Below are 18,544 nucleotides of genomic sequence, written 5' to 3'. Positions count from 1 at the left end.
ATGGTTCAGAATCTGCAGATTTGGCAAGTTCACACCAACATGTGAGTAGATTTCCCTCTTGTCCACAGTTGCAGGGCTAGATATCAAGATGATTCTCAGTCTGAAAGTTGTTACGACTGTTAAGTTTCTCTGCAAACTCAGGTTTCTAGTGTAGCGGTACCAGTAATTTGGAACCTTGTTCCTATTTTAACCATACAAGCACTTATAATTCTGTTGTTTCACCACCTGCTTAAAAACCTGTTTTGTTTCAGCATTTGTCATTTGTCCTGCATTTCAGGATCTTATAAGTTTATGGCATACCTCCCAACATTTCTCCGATGAAAACAGGGACATCCTATTCCATTCTTTCCAACATTTCTCTGATGAAGAGAGGACATCCTATTCCATATCCTCCAACATTTCTCTGATGAAAATAGGGACATCATACCCTCCAACATTTCTCTGATGAAATAAGGATGTCCTATTCCATACTCTCCAACATTCCTCTCATGAAAATAGGGGCATCCTAAGGAAAAGGGACGTGGGTGGTGCTGTGGGTTAAACCACAGAGCCTAGGACTTGCTGATCAGAAGGTCGGAGGTTCGAATCCCCGTGATGGGGTGAGCTCCCGTTACTCGGTCCCTGCTCCTGCCAACCTAGCAGTTCGAAAGCATGTCAAAGTGCAAGCAGATAAATAGGTACCACTCTGGCAGGAAGGTAAACGGCATTTCCGTGTGCTGCTCTGGTTCGCCAGAAGCGGCTTAGTTATGCTGGCCACATGACCCGGAAGCTGTACGCCAGCTCCCTCGGCCAATAAAGTGAGATGAGCACCGCAACCCCAGAGTCGGCCATGACTGGACCTAATGGTCAGGGGTCCCTTTACCTTTAAGGGGTCCCTTTACCTTTATGGGATCAAATCAGAAACTGTGACAGCTTCTGTAAATCCAAGAATGTCCTTGGAAAACAGGGACACTGTTATGGTGTACAGCACAGTGACTTAAAAAGAAGTAGTTTATGTCTACATATCGGCTGCAGTCCCAACCGTGTCTTTTCAGACGTAAGTCCCATGGAGTTCAATTGGGTTCACTCCCAGGAAAGTAGGGTTAGGCTCACAACTGCTCTCGCAAAACCAGCCCATCAACAGACTGTGCAAGATTGCAAGTGCTTCCAGGACGGACGTCAACACAGATGCATTGTGGGAGCGTGAAGGCAGCTGTCTCTGTCGACAGTTTTCAAACCCGTCACACCCCCCAACTGCCGCATTCCAGTTCGGTGCTGCTGTTTCTTCCCCCCACCCCCAACTCAAGTCTGCTTGAAAATGACAGGTGCCAAAAGGGATTGCAGAAAGGGGGAAATACAAGGGAGTGAGTTGTGTGTTTGCAAGCTATTGCGAGCATGACAGGCGTAATGGCAGCTCTGTCCTTCTGCCGCAACAGGATACACTTGGGGACTTGGCACACATTCCAGGCCCGCGTGCTCTTCTCCCTGAGTCTCGGAGGTCCTCGAGATGTTCACTGGGGCGGACCAGGCCTGCCGGAGTGCATTTTGGGTCATGCGGCCAGCAGCTGAGAAGGCGCACGAGCTTGGAGACAGAGATGGAGGGAAGGGAGGGGAATTGTGAGGGAGCAGAGCTGCATCGTAGGCATGCTCCAAGAAAAGGTTGGCTGAGAGCAGATGTTCTACCACAGCAGCAAAGCTCTTAAGCAAAGCCTTCCTTGTTCCTCACACCCTCATCCTCCCATCACAGCTCTGGAAATCCAAAATGAATTCTAACAGACCATGGAGAGACCTGGTCTGAATAGAGACATTGGATTCTTATCTCATTACACATGATAAAGCTATTTTTGGCCATCTCATCCCTTGCTTTTTCCTGGAAGACCAATTGCAGTTGTTAACAGTCATAAACTGGTTTCCACACCTATCAGCCAATCACCCATTCCCACCACCCTTCTGAGTAATACCCCTCCCCACCCTCTCACTATATATAAGGGTCTGGTGACTTCTGTTTCAGTGTATCTGAAGAAGTGTGCATGCACATGAAAGCTCATACCAAGAACAAACTTAGTTGGTCTCTAAGGTGCTACTGGACAATTTTATTACATATACAGTGGTACCTCGCGAGACGAATGCCTCGTAAGACGAAAAACTCGCAAGACGAAAGAGTTTTTTGTTTTTAGAGTTGCTTCGCAAGACGAATTTCCCTATGGGCTTGCTTCGCAAGGCAAAAACGTCTTGCGAATTTGTTTCCTTTTTCTTAAAACCGGGCGCATTGCTTGAAGAGGTGCAGTTCTGTGCTTCGCAAGACGAAAAATTCACAAGACGAAGAAACTCGCAGAACGAATTAATTTCGTCTTGCGAGGCACCACTGTATTTCTACTGCATCAGACCAACACGGCTACCTACCAGAATCTATCTATCTACTCTATCTATCTATCTATATCTATCTATCTATCTATCTATCTATCTATCTATCTATCTATCATCTATCTGTATCTATCACCTATCATCTATCTATCATCTATCTATCTATCTATCATCTATCTATCTATCTATCATCTATCTATCTATCTATCATCTATCTACTGTATCTGTCTGTCTGTCTATCTATATCTATATCTATATCTATATCTATATCTATATCTATATCTATATCTATATCTATATCTATCTATATATCATCTATCTATCTATCTATCTATCTATCTATCATCTATCTATCTATCTCTATCTATCATCTATCTATCTATCTATCTATCTATCTATCTATCTATCTATCTATCATCTATCTATCATCTATCTATATATCATCTATCTATATATCTATCTATCTATCATCTATCTATCTATCATCTATCTATCTATCTATCTATCTATCTATCTATCTATCTATCTATCATCATCTATCTATCTATCTATCTATCTATCTATCTATCTATCATCTATCTATCTATGACATCAGGCTTCCCACGACTTTAGGGAGTACAAGAATGCTGGCCCTACAGACTTTACAACTTAGAAACTAACGCAGAGCAAAGAGACAAGGAAGGAGATGGAAGTCAAGGGAGGGCGAAAGAAGGGAGAGTGGGCTTGAGTCATGAAAGCTTACACCATCATAAATTTGTTAGTTCTTTCAGGTGCCACAAGGCTATTTCATTGCTTCTTTTCATGTAAAAAAGAAGCGATCTGAGCATACGATCCCCTCCCTTTCCTTTTTTTTTCCAGGGAGGCGAACATTTTCGCAGAAATAATTGGGGATGATTTGCACCACCTTGCTCTCTGTGGATTTCCATAATGAGAAGAATACGGTAAAGCGAGCGGTTGATTCTCTGCTTCCCGGAGCAAAAATTCAGAAGCGGAGACCCTGGGAGCCTGTTCCAAAAGGACTTGCCTTTTCTTTTCTTTTTAAAAAATGTATTCTTTTATTAGGTCATTTGCCTTTTAGGGAGGAAGTGGAGTGTGGATTAAACACACATGCAATACCAACCAGAAAATAAAAACACAAGGCAACTGTCCCTTACCTCGTGCCCTCCAAAACCGTTGTACTACAACGGGTGTGCTGTCTGAGCCTGTTCTCCCCTCTGTGTGTCCCAAATGATATTCAGAGGTATACAACCCCTTGCGATGGAGGCTTCCCTTCACTGTTATGGCTCATGGTCACTTAAAAAGGTAAGAACGGCCTGCTGGATCAGGCCAGTGGTCCATCTAGTCCAGCATATTCTTCTCGCAGTGGCCAACCAAATGCCCCAAGGTGATGGCCAGAAACAGGATTCGATCACAAGAGCAACTCTCCCTTCCTGTGGTTTCCAACTCAGTGGTGTAACATTGGAAAATGTCCATCACTTCTCCTACCTGGGCAGTTATCTTTCCACAAGGGCCAACATTGATGCCGAAATCCAGCATCGCCTGAGCTCTGCGAGCGCGGCTTTCTCCTGACTGAAGTGCAGAGTGTTTGAGGACCGGGACATTCGCAGGGAAACCAAAATGCTTGTTTACAAAGCTATTGTACTACCAACCTTACTATATGCTTGTGAAACATGGACCACTTATAAACGCCATCTCCAACTCCTTGAAAGATTTCATCAACGGTGTCTCCGAAAAATTTTACACATCACTTGGGAAGACAGGCAAACTAATATCATTGTACTGGAAGAAGCAAAGATCACCATTGTTGAAGCAATGATTCTTCAACATCAACTTTGTTGGACTGGTCATGTTGTGCAGATGCCTGATGATCGTCTTCCAAAGCAACTACTCTATTCCAAACTTTAAAAAGGAAAGCGTAATGTTGGTGGTCAACGAAAGAGGTTTAAAGACTGTCTCAAGGCAAATCTAAGAAAATGTAGTATAAACATCGACAACTGGAAAACACTGGCCTGCGAGCGCTCCAGCTGGAGAACAGCCTTTACCAAAGGTGTCATGGGCTTTGAAGACACTCAAACTCAGGACGAAAGGGAGAAACGTGCTAGGAGGAAGGCACGCTTGGCAAATCCACACCATGATCAACCCCCACCCGGGGAACCAATGTCCCCACTGGGGAAGGACGTGTGAGTCCAGAATTGGCCTCCGCAGTCACTTATGGACTCATTGTTAAAACCGTGTTCATGGAAGACAATCTTACTCGGCTACGAGGGACCGCCAAAGAGAGAGAGAAGAGAGCAATCCTACAGGAAGCCCATCCCCTTGAAGCAGGGGACTTATTTCTGAGTAAGGCTGGACAGAAGTGGACTGTATAAGTGATGGAAGAGAGAGGAGAGGAAGAAGAAGGGGAGGAAGGGTGCTATTTTAAGGACAAGCTGCACTCGTATGGAAATCATCTTCCAAGGCATTCGGATGCATTGCTGCGTCCAACGACGGATGCATGCAACGCGTCACTCCTGCTAATAGTAAACTCGGGCTGTGCATGGAGCCAAGCTAAAACAGGTTTACTAAGAAATATGAGGGAAGTGCTCAGGGGAACCCCGAGGTTTACAAGGTGACACAGCAAAACCAAAAACCCAGGCACCTGAAACAGCCCAGGGAGAACTGACCATTGCTGAGTGTCAGGTGGAAATGAGAAATGGAAAACATGGGTGGGATGAATGTCTGCAAGAAGAGAATGCCATATCAATGAGGAGGAGAAGGAGGAGGATGCACCCTTGCCCAGAAACCATGCTGCAACATTTCCTTGCAGTTCTTATGTGAGCTCCCCCACTTGCCCAGGACCTTCCTCTCAGAGACAGGCCTGTGATGATCCTCGCCCTCCTTCTGGCGTGTGCACTGCAGCCCAGGTGGCTACGTGCTTCGGAGAGCAAAGTGCCGGGTCTCCGCTGCTAACAGTTTTATTGATCGCGTCTGCATCACATTGCTGCTATCCTTTGCGATGTGGGAGGCCTTGATGCAAAAGAAGGCAGGGAAAGGATGTATGGTGTCTCGTTCCAGGGCTCCCCTTGGTGGGAGGAAGGGTGTGTCTCTGAGTGATGAACGCCAGACCTCAAATCGAGGCTTGCAGCAAGTTGGGGCAGGCACCCAACTCCTCCATCAACCCCCTGAGAAAACACCCCGGCCATTTGCCCAAAGCCTCGCCGTTCCTTCTAAAGGAGACCCTACCTGCCCGCAGACTGTCTCGCCAGAGTGGTGCATGCTCTGGTTATCTCCCACTTGGACTATTGCAATGTGCTCTATGTGGGGCTCCCTTTGAAGGTGACCCGGAAACTACAACTAATCCAGAATGCGGCAGCTAGACTGGTAACCTGGAGTGGCCGCCGAGCCCACATAACACTGGTCTTGAAAGACCTACATTGGCTCCTAGTACATTTCCAGGCACAATTCAAAGTGTTGGTGCTGACCTTGAAAGCCCTAAATGGCCTCGGTCCAGTATATCTGAAGGAGCGTCTCCACCCCCATTGTTCAGCCCAGACACTGAGGTCCAACGCCGAAGGCCTTCTGAGGGTTCCCTCACTGCGAGAAGCCAAGTTACAGGGAACCAGGCAGAGGGCCTTCTCGGTAGTGGCACCCGCCCAGTGGAATGCCCTCCCACTAGATGTCAAAGAGAAGAACAACTACCAGGCTTTTAGAAGACATCTGAAGGCAGCCCTGTTCAGGGAAGCTTTTAATGTTTGATGTATTACTGTATCTTAATATTTTTTGGAAGCCGCCCAGAGTGGCTGGGGAAGCCCAGCCAGATGGGCGGGGTATAACTAATAAATTATTATTATAATAATAATTAATCAGTTAATTTTGTGGCACTTCATAGCATGGCCAAGAAACAATGCGGGGCAATGCGGAGGAAGCGGGTGGGCGTAAGGGCATAAGAAGAGCCTTCCGCTGGATCAGGGCAATGACCCATCTTGGCCAGCATCCTGTTCTCACAGCTGCTGACCAGATGCACGTGGAAAACCTGCAAGCAAAACTGAAAACTTCCAGTCACTGGAAGCCACTTCCACTTTAAGGAGGAGGTGGGGTTGTGGGCTTCACGGCCCCTCCCAGCTGCATCACCCCCTGCCCAGCCAATTGGCTGGCTCTGGGGGCATGGCCTGCCCTATATAGGCAGGATGCGGCCGGGGATCTCCCTCTTTGCTGCCTGCCAGCTGTTCCTGTTTTCCCCACCCTCCCGACCTTGGTTGGTCGCCATTGAGGGGCCTGGTAGGAATTTTTCCACTTGGCAAATTGGCACCAGCCACTTGGATTTCGCCTAAAGGTAAAGGTAAAGGGACCCCTGACCATTAGGTCCAGTTGTGACCGAGTCTGGGGTTGCGGCACTCATCTCGCTTTATTGGCTGAGGGAGCCGGCGTACAGCTTCCGGGTCATGTGGCCAGCATGACTAAGACGCTTCTGGCGAACCAGAGCAGTGCACGGAAATGCCGTTTACCTTCCCGCCGGAGTGGTACCTATTTATCTACTTGCACTTTGATGTGCTTTCGAACTGCTAGGTTGGCAGGAGCAGGGACTGAGCAATTGGAGCTCACCCCGTCGTGGGGATTCGAACTGCCAACCTTCTACCTCATAGCAAATCGTCAGAACTTTCTGGGTACTGGCGGTTAGGCATTGGTATAGTTCTGTAGATGGAAGAGGGGAGGTAGCGCCATCACCTGCCCCGCATATTGAAGGGTAGTCTGTTAAAGGATTCTGGGGGGCGTGGCCCTGTCCAAAGCCTATGGAGGTGAGGGCCTAAGGCACGCCCCCTATCGGTGACCCTGGGGGAGTTCCTAGTTGATGTGCATCAGCAAGACTCCCCCTGCTGGTGGTTAACCCTTCCCGGACTTCAAGTGGACAGGCTGGAGTCGGATATAGTGGGTTAGGACCAATGCCTAAGCCAATACCGCTCATCACCTGTAACCAATACAGTTGTGACCTTTTTTAGCCCGTTAACCTTAATAATTGTGCCATGTGTCATTATTTTCACCTGGGGGGGTCGGGAACTCGCCATGCACTTCAGAAGCATGCTGCACCCAACTGTGGAGGGAGATCATAGTTGTCATGGCTTGTAGCCATCAATAGCCCTCTCCTCCATGAGTTTGTCTGATCCTCTTTTAAAGCCATCCAGGTTTGTGGCCATCACTGCCTCCTGTGGCAGGGAGTTCCATAGGTTAACTATGCACTGCTTCATGGGATGTCCATGACTTCTAGTTTACTGAGCAGACACATGTATGCAATGCTTTTTTTTTCTGGGCATGATGCAGGGGTACACATACCGCTAAACATTTTGTGAATCTAAATTTGGCCTCATTGAAGGGCAGTATTTCAATGAGTAGGAAAATGGGAGTACCTCTAAACATTAGTTTATTTTAGGGGGGAAAGCACTGCATGTATGTATTTGCATTGAAAGGCCCCCGAGGGCTTTTCTGTTCTGCATTTATGCTCTCATGGGCATAGAATTTGGGATCAGGTGCAAGAATCCCCCAAATGCTCCCTTAAAGAAAGGCAGCTAAGTTTCTAGTCCTCACTACTATGGCAGTCATGTTGTTCAGGTGGCAGTGCTTCTGTGCCATGCGTATTTATAATTCCCATTTCCCAACCCGTCATCGCTCCATTTCCACAGGAGCAATGAACGCCAAGCAGATTTATGTAAACACGCTTTTGTTTTCCAGCACAGAATGAAACTTCTTCATGGATGATAAGTGGGGCTGCTTGAGTCGCCATGAAGCCAGCTGATGGGACATCACGACCACATCTTTATCGAGCTCCATGGATGAGAGAAGGAAGGTGCAGAGACTCCAGAACTGGTAGCTGGCTCTGTGCAGATCACTGGGGATAGTTTGTACCACTACAATTAAGAACAGGGAAGGGTGCAGAAATTATTTACACAACCCCACACCCTTTCATCACTCCTTCCATGGATGCAGTTTCTTTGGAAACCAATGCATTATGTGGGCCTATGCAATGCAGTCATACGTTAGGTTACAGACGCTTCAGGTTGCATTTTTTCAGGTTACGGACCTGCCGAAACCTGGAAGTACCGGAATGGATTACCGGTACTTCCGGGTTTTGGGGGTCGCGCATGCACAGAAGCACTAAATCACACTTTGTGCATGTGCAGAAGCACCGAATTGCAACCTGCGCATGCGCAGACGTGGCACTGCAGGTTGCGAACGTGCCTCCCTCACGGATCATGTTCACAACCCGAGCGTCCACTATACGAAACGCTCCCCAGCGCTCAGCCCCAAAGGATATTGGGGAAGCCAACTGCAGCTTCGGGTAAAGGTAAAGGTAAAGGTAAAGGTAAAGGACCCCTGACAGTAAAGTCCAGTCTCAAACGACTCTGGGGTTGCAGTGCTCATCTCGCTTTGAAGGCCGAGGGAGCCGGCGTTTGTCCACAGATGGTTTTTCCAGGTCATGTGGCCAGCATGACTGAGCCGCTTCTGGCGAAACCAGAGCAGCGCACGGAAACGCCGTTTACCTTCCCGCCAGAGCGGTACCTATTTATCTACTTGCACTCTGACGTGCTTTCGAACTGCTAGGTTGGCAGGAGCTGGGACCGAGCGACGGGAGCTCACCCCGTCGCGGGGATTCAAACCCGCAACCTTCTGATCAGCAAGCTCTAGGCTCAGTGGTTTAGACCACAGCACCACCCGCGTCCCGCAGCTTTGGGTAGTATCTAACCAACAATGATGGACAGCTGTTGAAAAGATTAGGAATGTAGGAACCAAGTCGGACCATTGGTCTCCCAGTTCCCTAGGACACGTGGTGAAGTTGGAAGAGAGCAAAGATCCAACGTTAGCACCTGGGAATTTGGGGGTCTGGGGGAAGGCCACAGCTCAAGGGCAGAGCATCTTCTCTGAGTGCAGGAAGTCTCAGATTCAATGCACAGCATCTGAAGGCAGGGCTGTGACAGAGGAGACTCTGGAGCCCTGGACAGTTGCTGCCAGCCAGTGAGAGTAGTACAGAGCTGAATGGACCACTGGGTCTCACTCAACATATGGCCGTTGCCTCTCTTTTTAATCATTTGGGCTCACTGGCCAGAGAGAGTCTGATGATGACAAGAATCACCTCTTTACCTTGGCTTTTTTCACACGAAGGGCAGGTGATTAATAATACAGTGGTACCTTGGGTTACAGATGCTTCAGGTTACGTGATTTCGGGTTGCGTACCGCGCCGAACCCGGAAGTACCAGAATGGGTTACTTCCGGGTTTCGGCGCTCACACACGTACAGAAGCACCAAATTGCGACCCACACGTGTGCAGATGCGGCGCTGCAGGTTGCGAACGCTGCAGGTTGTGAACGCTGCAGGTTGCGAATGTGCCTCCCGCACAGATCATGTTCGCAGTGGTACCTCGGGTTACAGACACTTCAGGTTACAGACGCTTCAGGTTACAGACTCTGCTAACCCAGAAATAGTACCTCGGGTGACATTGCTTACAACAACCTTGTAAGGCGGTTCAATATTACTATCTCTTATGTTGCAGGTGTGGGTGAGGCAGCTCTACAATTTCGTGATTCTAACGCATATATGTATTCAAATGAATATAATTATATATAAAGATTTACAGTGCTACCTCTGGTTACAGACGCTTCAGGTTACAGACTCCGCTAACCCAGAAATAGTATCTCAGGTTAAGAACTTTGCTTCAGGATGAGAACAGAAATCGTGCGGCAGTGGCAGCGGGAGGCCCCATTAGCTAAAGTGGTACCTCAGGTTAAGAACAGTTTCAGGTTAAGAACGGACATCCAGAACGAATTAAGTTCTTAACCTGAGGTACCACTGTAATAATAACTTATTTATTTAATAAAATTTATACGCAGTAAAAAACAACAACCTCAAAGCGGTTTGGAAAAACAAACAAACAATAAAACAATAAAATCACCAGTAAAACAATAAAAGTAGAACAATAAAATCACCAGTAAGGGAAGTTAGCAGCAATAATTTAAGATGTTTGAAAAGTTAAAACAACAATAGACTAAGAACAAATGAAAACTCATGCAAACTTTCTGAACATCTGGGTAGGCTTGCCTAAACGAAAATGTTTTCAGGAGGTGCCAAAAACAGTGTAGTGAAGGTGCCTGTCTCAGATCAATAGGCAGGGAGTTCCAAAGTGTAGGTTCTGCCACACTAAAATATTGATTTCCTTCTAATGTGGAATGGGTATTATATGGCACCTGGTATCATGCCAATACAGTCATACCTCGGGTTACAGACGCTTCAGGTTGCGCGTTTTCGGGTTACGGACGTGCCGGAACCCGGAAGTACCGGTACAGGCTACTTCCGGGTTTCGGCGCTCGCGCATGCGCACAGACACTAAATTGTGCTTTGTGCATGTGCAGAAGCACTGAATCGCAACCCACACGTTTGCAGATGTGGTCTGCAGGTTGCGAACATGCCTCCTGCACGGATCACAATCACAACCTGAGCGTCCACTGTACTGCTGAGCGAAGCAGTCGAGTGGGCACATGTAAGGCAAGGAAATTTCATAGGTAAACAGGTTCTTGAACTTGGCTTGGTATAAAATTGGCAACCAGCCCAGATCAGAGAGAATAGAAAGAGAAAGAGGGAGCCTTTCCTGTGGTGGCTCCTGGCTTTTGACTTTGTGATGTCCTTCTCAAGGAATGGATGGAGACTGCTTTGGCCTCATTTAGGCACCAGGCAACTTCTGGGTTTTAAAGGACTGCTGACATAAACATTCTTAAACATGGTGGATTTTATTTCCACTGTGTATTTGAACGGGCTGTTTCCATATGATCATGCACGTGAAGCAGAGAAAGGGGACAGAGAAACATTTTGCTGCCTCTTCCATCACACGAGAAGTCGAGGCTGTCCAGTGGATGTCACCATCGCCCAGGACCCCATTTGCTACGAGGGTTCAGTGCAACTGTGCTGAACTGGCAGCATCCGCAACCGCAACCTGGATGAGCTCATTGAAAGAGCCCACTTGCGTCCTTGGTCAGAGCCAAGAGCAAGGGAAGCAGGAAATGTCTGCATTTAATAATGCAATGTATTTATAGAGAGAGTACGATGTAAAATAAAGACCTCTCCCTGCCCACTTTTTTTGTCCTCATTAAAATTGCATTCTGGAGACGAGTATAACAGGAACAACTGTTATCAATTATATATCACGTATAGACCCGTGCTAAAACACAAGCGTAGCTTCAGGGCTTGGCTTGCAAGGGATTCTCGGTCACTGAATCTTAAAACCTCAGGCCAAGATGAGCGCATGCAAAATCTACCCAACGGAGACTTGGGAGAAAGTTCTCCACCGGACGCAGCATTGCAGAACAGATCCACTCAGATGTCAAACTGAGCTGTGAAAGATCCAGTCATTTGTCAATATAAAACCACAGAATGCCAAAACAATTAAGCCAACCGGTAACGAGAACCAGCAATTACACTAATTACAAACAACATTCAACCCAGGAAGAAGAGTAAATGTTACAGTTAGAGTTTAAGCAGGGCCATGCTTACAAAACCCAATTCAAAGTGTTGGTGTTGACCTATAAAGCCTTAAATGGCTTAGGGCTGCAATACCTCAAAAACCGCCTCTTCCTGTATGAACCTACCCAGACACTGCAATCATAATCTGAGGTCCTTCTCTAAGTCCTCCATGTCAAAGAGGTTTGGTGGGTGACAACATGAGAATGGACTTTTCTGTGGTGGCTCCCTGTTTGTGGAATGCTCTCCCCAGAGAGGCTCGCCTGGTGCCCTTGTCACATATCTTTAGAAGCCAGGCAAAACCTGTCCTTTTTAATCAGGCATTTGGCTTTTAACTATCTATAAGTTGGATGTTTTAATGCATCAGTAGGCAGCCTAAGGCCCGGGGGCCAGATCAGCCTTCTAAATCTGGTCCACAGACGGTCCGGGAATCAGCGTGTTTTTACATTAGTAGAATGTGCCCTTTTATTTAAAATGCATCTCTGGGTTATTTCCGCCTCTCCTGGTATGCCCCAAAGAGAAACTTACGGTCTTCAAATAAAAACATCTTGAAGGTCCCAGGCCACAGAGAAGTTAGGCTGGGCTCAACTAGAGCCAGGGCTTTTTCGGCTGTGGCTCCGACCTGGTGGAACACTCTGTCACAAGAGACTAGGGCCCTGCGGGACTTGACATCTTTCCGCAGAGCCTGCAAGACGGAGCTGTTCCGCCAGGCCTTTGGCCAGGGCACAGCCTGACTCCCTCCCTCGGCAATCTTCGCGGAGCTCTGGCCCAATGGTGGCCAGTGGCTTGAATTTAATTAATTTTATAATGAATGATTTTAGAGTGTTGTTTGTGTTGTACTTTTGTATTGTTTTATTGTTGTTAGCCGCCCTGAGCCCGGCTTCGGCTGGGGAGGGCGGGATATAAATAAAATTTATTATTATTATTATTATTATTATTTGTGGGGCCTGATTCAGCGCTTCTGCGCTTCTGCACATGTGTAAAACGCGATTTAGCGCTTATGCACATGCGTGACCGCCGAAACCCAGAAGTAACCCGTTCCAGTACTTCCGGGTTTCGGCGCGTACGTAACCCGAAACAACGCAACCTGAAGCGTCTGTAACCCGAGGTATGACTGTAATTCAATGTAAATGTCTATGATTCATGTACAACAAATGATGCTTCCGCTCACTGCAGTGCTGAAAAACAATGCATTGGATAGCCAGCAAGCTAATCCATCTTCTGTTTTTCTGGAGCAAGGTTCCATGTGACTAGGAAGTGTCCAGCCAATACTATGAGTTACCATCCGAAATATCTTCGCAAAAGCTTAAGGAAAACTTGACCTATTGCTCAATATCCAAAAAACCAAAACACTGCACCAACAAGCACAAAACAATCCCTCTGCAGTGCCACAAATTCAACTTAATGGTGTAATGTTGGACGGTGATGATCACTTTTCCTACCTAGGCAGTTATCTTTTCACAAGAGCCAACATCGATGCTGAAATTCAGCATCGCCTGAGCTCTGCAAGTGCAGCTTTCTCCTGACTTAAGTGCAGAGTGTTTGAGGACCGGGACATTCGCAGGGAAACCAAAATGCTTGTTTACAAAGCTATTGTACTACCAACTTTACTGTATGTTTGTGAAACATGGACCACTTATAAACGCCGTCTCCAACTCTTTGAAAGATTCCATCGACGGTGTCTCTGAAAAATTTTACACATCACTTGGGAAGGCAGGTGAACTAATGTCAGTGTACTGGAAGAAGCAAAGATCACCAGTGTTGAAGCAATAATTCTTCAACATCAACTTCGTTGGACTGGTCATGTTGTTCGGATGCCTGATGATTGTCTTCCAAAGCAACTACTCTATTCCCAACTCAAGAATGGAAAGCAAAATATCGGTGGACAACAAAAGAGGTTTAAAGACTCTCTCAAAGCAAATCTAAAAAAAATGTAACATAAGCACTGATAAGTGGAAACTTGTGAGTGCTCCAGTTGGAGAACAGCCTTTACCAAAGGTGTCATGGGCTTTGAAGACAATTGAACTCAGGACGCAAGGGAAAAACGTGCTAAGAGGAAGGCACGCTTGGCAAATCCACACCGTGATCAACTCCCGCCCGGAAACCAATGTCCCCACTGTGGAAGGACGTGTGGGTCCAGAATTGGCCTCCACAGTCACTTACATACTCACTGCTAAGACAATCTTACTCGGCTAAGTGATCACCAAAGAAGAAGATGAGTTACTATGACTTTACTGAACTGTACTAATTGCTTTGATGAATTTGTTGTTGTTTGCTTTATATGCTATTTGTGTGGGAGCTGGTGCATCCAAAATGCTATGAAAGAGTTAATTTAGTATAGAATTCTATGATGTCATCACAGTAGGCAGATTTTTCAGCTGGCTCTGCTATCAGCTGCAGAATGTGAGTTAGTGAGTTTTTCTGTGAAAACAGCAGAGATCTTGCTCAGTCATTTCCAGGAGAGAAAAAAGAGAACTACATTTTTTTAAAGGGTCTAACGATGTGGGGAAGATTTTGCACATACAAATACCACAATTGGTGCTTGATATTATAGGGATGGCAATGTCTGTTGCCGTGTTTAGTGTGATTATTGTGAATTGCTGTGAGCTCAGCATGTGTTAGGAAAGCGGAAAAATAATAAATCTAATCAATTCAAGAGTTTTAAAATAGGGGTGTCTTTATTTCTCCACTTCTTCTACTGCTGTTACCCTATAATGACATTTTAAAAGGATTCTGTGAGGTTTGGGGTATTTATGTAACAGGTTTGTTGACTGATCGATTGATTGATTGAATGGTGACAATCCTTAGAGTGAACTAACCTGTCTATTTCTATTTCTCATCCCCCCCATCTTAAGTTCAGTTCCCTATATTTCTGCAGAAACTGGTGATTTTTCTTTTAAAAAAAGAATCCTCATGAAATTTCGCCTGCATTTTAGAGCAAATTTCTTTCAACAAACACATCTTTGCATGTTGTTTTGTTCGATACACACATTCGGGCTGGCTGAAGAACTGCGTTGCAAAATCCAGGTTTTTCAACGGAAAAGGCAAATTTTAAAGGAGATACGTGTTTCCATTCAGGAAGTGCAAACGAGGCAGATTCTGGTCAAAATGCAAAGAAGACGGACTTTCTCCCTACCCCTAGAGGTCTCACAACACTTTACTTTTTAAGGTCTTCCTATGTGTCACGATTTTCGGGTCCCCCTGTGTCAAGAAATATCACTTCCCCGCTTCCTGACGGATGCCCCGCAAGAAGAGATAATGACAGGATCGCTACGCTGCAATCGCATGGGTGGGAGGGCTTGTGTGACTCAAATCCGAATGTCAGCACGATGATATGTTAATCAAATTAGCATCCCCGTTAAGGTGATGTAACAGCTTGCTGCAAAGCCCTCCTTCCCCCTTGCACACATTTGGCAAGAATGAAGGAGGCTGGCCAATCACAGGAGCCGCAGCAGCTGCCGGGGTGCACTGTGCTCATTATCACAGGGAATTTGGGGGGCGGGGAAAGCATAATTCTGTGCATTTCAAAAGGAAGGGAAAGATGGAGGGTTGGCAAAGCCGTGCAGCAGAGCGCCGCTGCCTTGTTTGAAGGCAGAGGAGGGACTTGCCCTGAGGACCAAGCGGAGAAGAAAAGCTTGGCTAAGTGAGTTTCTTGTAAGCAACGAGGCCGCCTTTTATTTTCTGGAGCAAGGGTGGAATGCAAAGATGCCCCGTAAAGGAGACAGGATAATGGAACAGAGAACACAAGGACGAATGGCCCATTCCCTTGCAGCGGATGTTTCTTTCGAGGAGGAAATGCAGTGCAAACAGACACACACACAACCACACAACACACACACACAGATTAGGAGAAAGAACACGCAATGATCCCAATGCAAATGCCATCCACTTTCCAAACTGGCAACTCCTCAATGAGATTATTGCTAATTTCACAGATTACTGCTAACCACAGTTCTGGGTACAACATTTTAAGGATACGATATGATAATCTTTATTGTCATTGTCCCATACAGAACAACGAAATTGAAAAAATCTCCACCAGACATTCAAAACCCACAAGCCTGCTATCCCAGCCTGGTCAGCCCCTAAAAACTCTGATACTCCATAATTGAATACAATATACCCACATAAAGACTAGTTTAAAGGTAAAGGGACCCCTGACCATTAGGTCCAGTCGTGGGGTTGTAGCGCTCATCTCGCTTTATTGGCCGAGGGAGCCGGCGTACAGCTTCCGGTCCATGTGGCCAGCATGACTAAGCCGCTTCTGGCATACCAGAGCAGTGCATGGAAACGCCGTTTACCTTCCCGCCAGAGCGGTACCTATTTATCTACTTGCACTTTGACGTGCTTTTGAACTGCTAGGTTGGCAGGAGCAGAGACCGAGCAACGGGAGCTCACCCCGTTGCGGGAATTCGAACCGTGACCTTTTGATCCGCAAGTCCTAGGCTCTGTGGTTTAACCTACAGCGCCACCCGTGTTCCTCAAAGACTACCTTACACTGCGTTTAAAACCAAAATTGCATTTGGATAGAAACTGTTTCTCAGGCGGCTAGTCCTAGTTTTATAACCCTGTACCTTCTTCCAAAAGGCAGAAGCTGAAAGAGATCATTTCCGGGGTGCGCACTATCCTGCGCTATCTCTGCAGCTTTCTTATGGCACCTGGAAGCATAGATTTGATCCAAGGTGGGAAGAGTGCACCCAATAATTCTCTCCACAGTCTTTGCAACCCTGGACAGCATTGTTTTTTCCCTGACCGTGCAGCTCCCAAACCACACACTCAGACCATAAGTTAATACACTCTCAATAGTACAATGGTAAAATGTCATTGACCAAGCTGGAACATGTGAAGAAGGGAGACCAAGATGAACAAGGGTAGGGAACCAAGCCTTGTGAGGAACGGTTGAGGGAGCCGGTGTGTGTGTGTGTGGGGTGTTTAGCCTGGAGAAGAGACGTGAGAGGTGATATGATTATTGTTTAGTTGTTTAGTCGTGTCCGCCTCTTCGTGACCCCATGGACCAGAGCACGCCAGGCACTCCTGTCTTCTACTGCCTCCCACAGTTTGGTCAAACTCATGCTGGTAGCTTCGAGAACACTGTCCAACCATCTCGTCCTCAGTCGTCCCCTTCTCCTTGTGCCCTCCATCTTTCCCAACATCAGGGTCTTTTCCAGGGAGTCTTCTCTTCTCATGAGGTGGCCAAAGTCTTGGAGCCTCAGCTTCAGGATCTGTCCTTCCAGTGAGCACTCAGGGCTGATTTCCTTCAGAATGAATAGGTTTGATCTTCTTGCAGTCCATGGGACTCTCTTATTTGTTTCCCCAGCCACTCTGGGCAGCTTTCAACAAAGACCAAAAATACACTAAAATGCCACACATTAAAAACTTCCCTGAACATGGCTGCCTTCAGATGTCTTCTGGATGTCAGGTAGTTGTTTATCTCTTTGACATCTGGTGGGAGGGTGTTCCACAGGGCGGGCATCACTACCGAGAAGGCCCTCTGCCTGGTTCCCTGTAGCTTTGCTTCTCGCAATGAGGGAACTGCCAGAATGTAATTTTATGTTGTGAACTGCCCTGAGATCTATGGATGAAGGAAGGTATAGAAATTTATTTACTTTTTAAAAAATGTCCTGTCTGAATCCCCAGAGAACTGCAGCCAGTTTAAGTTCACAATAGTGAGCTAAGTGGATCTCTGACCTGACTCAGTATGTGGCAGCATCCTATGTCTTTTAGAAGTACAGAAAGGCATTAAAATATTGTGTGGACACACACACACACACAGGCTAAAGGTGATGCCACAGAGCGTGTGTACTGTTGTCCTGCAGGCTACCTGCTGTCTTCTGGATCCCGGAATAGAGATCAACAACCTCTGAGCCAGGTGACCTCTGCAGTCCAAGGTATTCAGAAGAAGAAACAGGACCTCGCTGTGACTCATCATTGCTGCTGATCCGGCAAACTGTTGATTCCATTGATAAAAAGCTTTTAGGCACTCGGCCAAATCTGTTTGGTTCATTCATAGAAAGCAGGGCTGGGGGAAAGAGAAATCGACTGGGCAGCAGGCCAGGAAACAGAATCCGTGCCTGTCTCTGGCGACCAGACAAAGCTCTCGGTTATCCAGGGATGGAACCTGGAAAGGTTGTAGCTCAGAGGCAGGGCACATGGGCAGGGCAAAGAGTTCCAAGTCTCACCCCAGGGATTCTCTGGTCAAAATGACTTGAAGCAAGTCTGGAAAGAACAATTCGGGGCCCGTCCAGGCTGCTGTTGCCCTTTTGCCTAGGACCCTCGTACCTACGGGACCGCCTCTCCTGGTATGCCCCACAGAGGACCTTAAGGTCCACAAATAGCAACACCCTAGTGGTCCCAGGCCCTAAGGAAGTCAGATTAGCCTCAACCAGAGCCAGGGCCTTTTCAACACTGGCTCCGGCCTGGTGGAATGCTCCATCTCATGAGACCAGGGCCCTGCAGGATCTGATTTCTTTCCACAGGGCCTGTAAGACAGAGTCGTTCTGCCTGGCCTTTGGCTTAGAATCAATTTGATTCCTTCCCCCTCTTTCTTTTTTCCTTCCTCCTCCTGAAAAGAATCTGCATCTTAATATTTTAATCTTGTTTTTTAAGTTGTATTTTAATCAACTTGTTTTTATTATTGGTTGTTAGCCACCCTGAGCCCGGCCTTGGCTGGGGAGGGTGTGGTATAAATAAAAATTATTATTATTATTATTATTATTATTATTAT

At 46.7% G+C, this 18,544-nt stretch overlaps 1 protein-coding gene across 1 annotated transcript in view; it reads right to left on the bottom strand.

Annotated features, from left to right (window-relative positions):
* Positions 1 to 18,544, bottom strand: part of XKR6 (XK related 6) — a 164,118-nt gene that overhangs the window by 67,780 nt on the left and 77,794 nt on the right. The window lies entirely within an intron of this gene.

This window comes from Podarcis raffonei, chromosome 3 (genome assembly GCF_027172205.1).
Source record: "Podarcis raffonei isolate rPodRaf1 chromosome 3, rPodRaf1.pri, whole genome shotgun sequence".
NCBI lineage: Eukaryota > Metazoa > Chordata > Lepidosauria > Squamata > Lacertidae > Podarcis > Podarcis raffonei.
The sequence above is the reverse complement of the archived record's forward strand: the minus strand, read 5'-3'. Positions and strand labels throughout refer to the sequence as shown.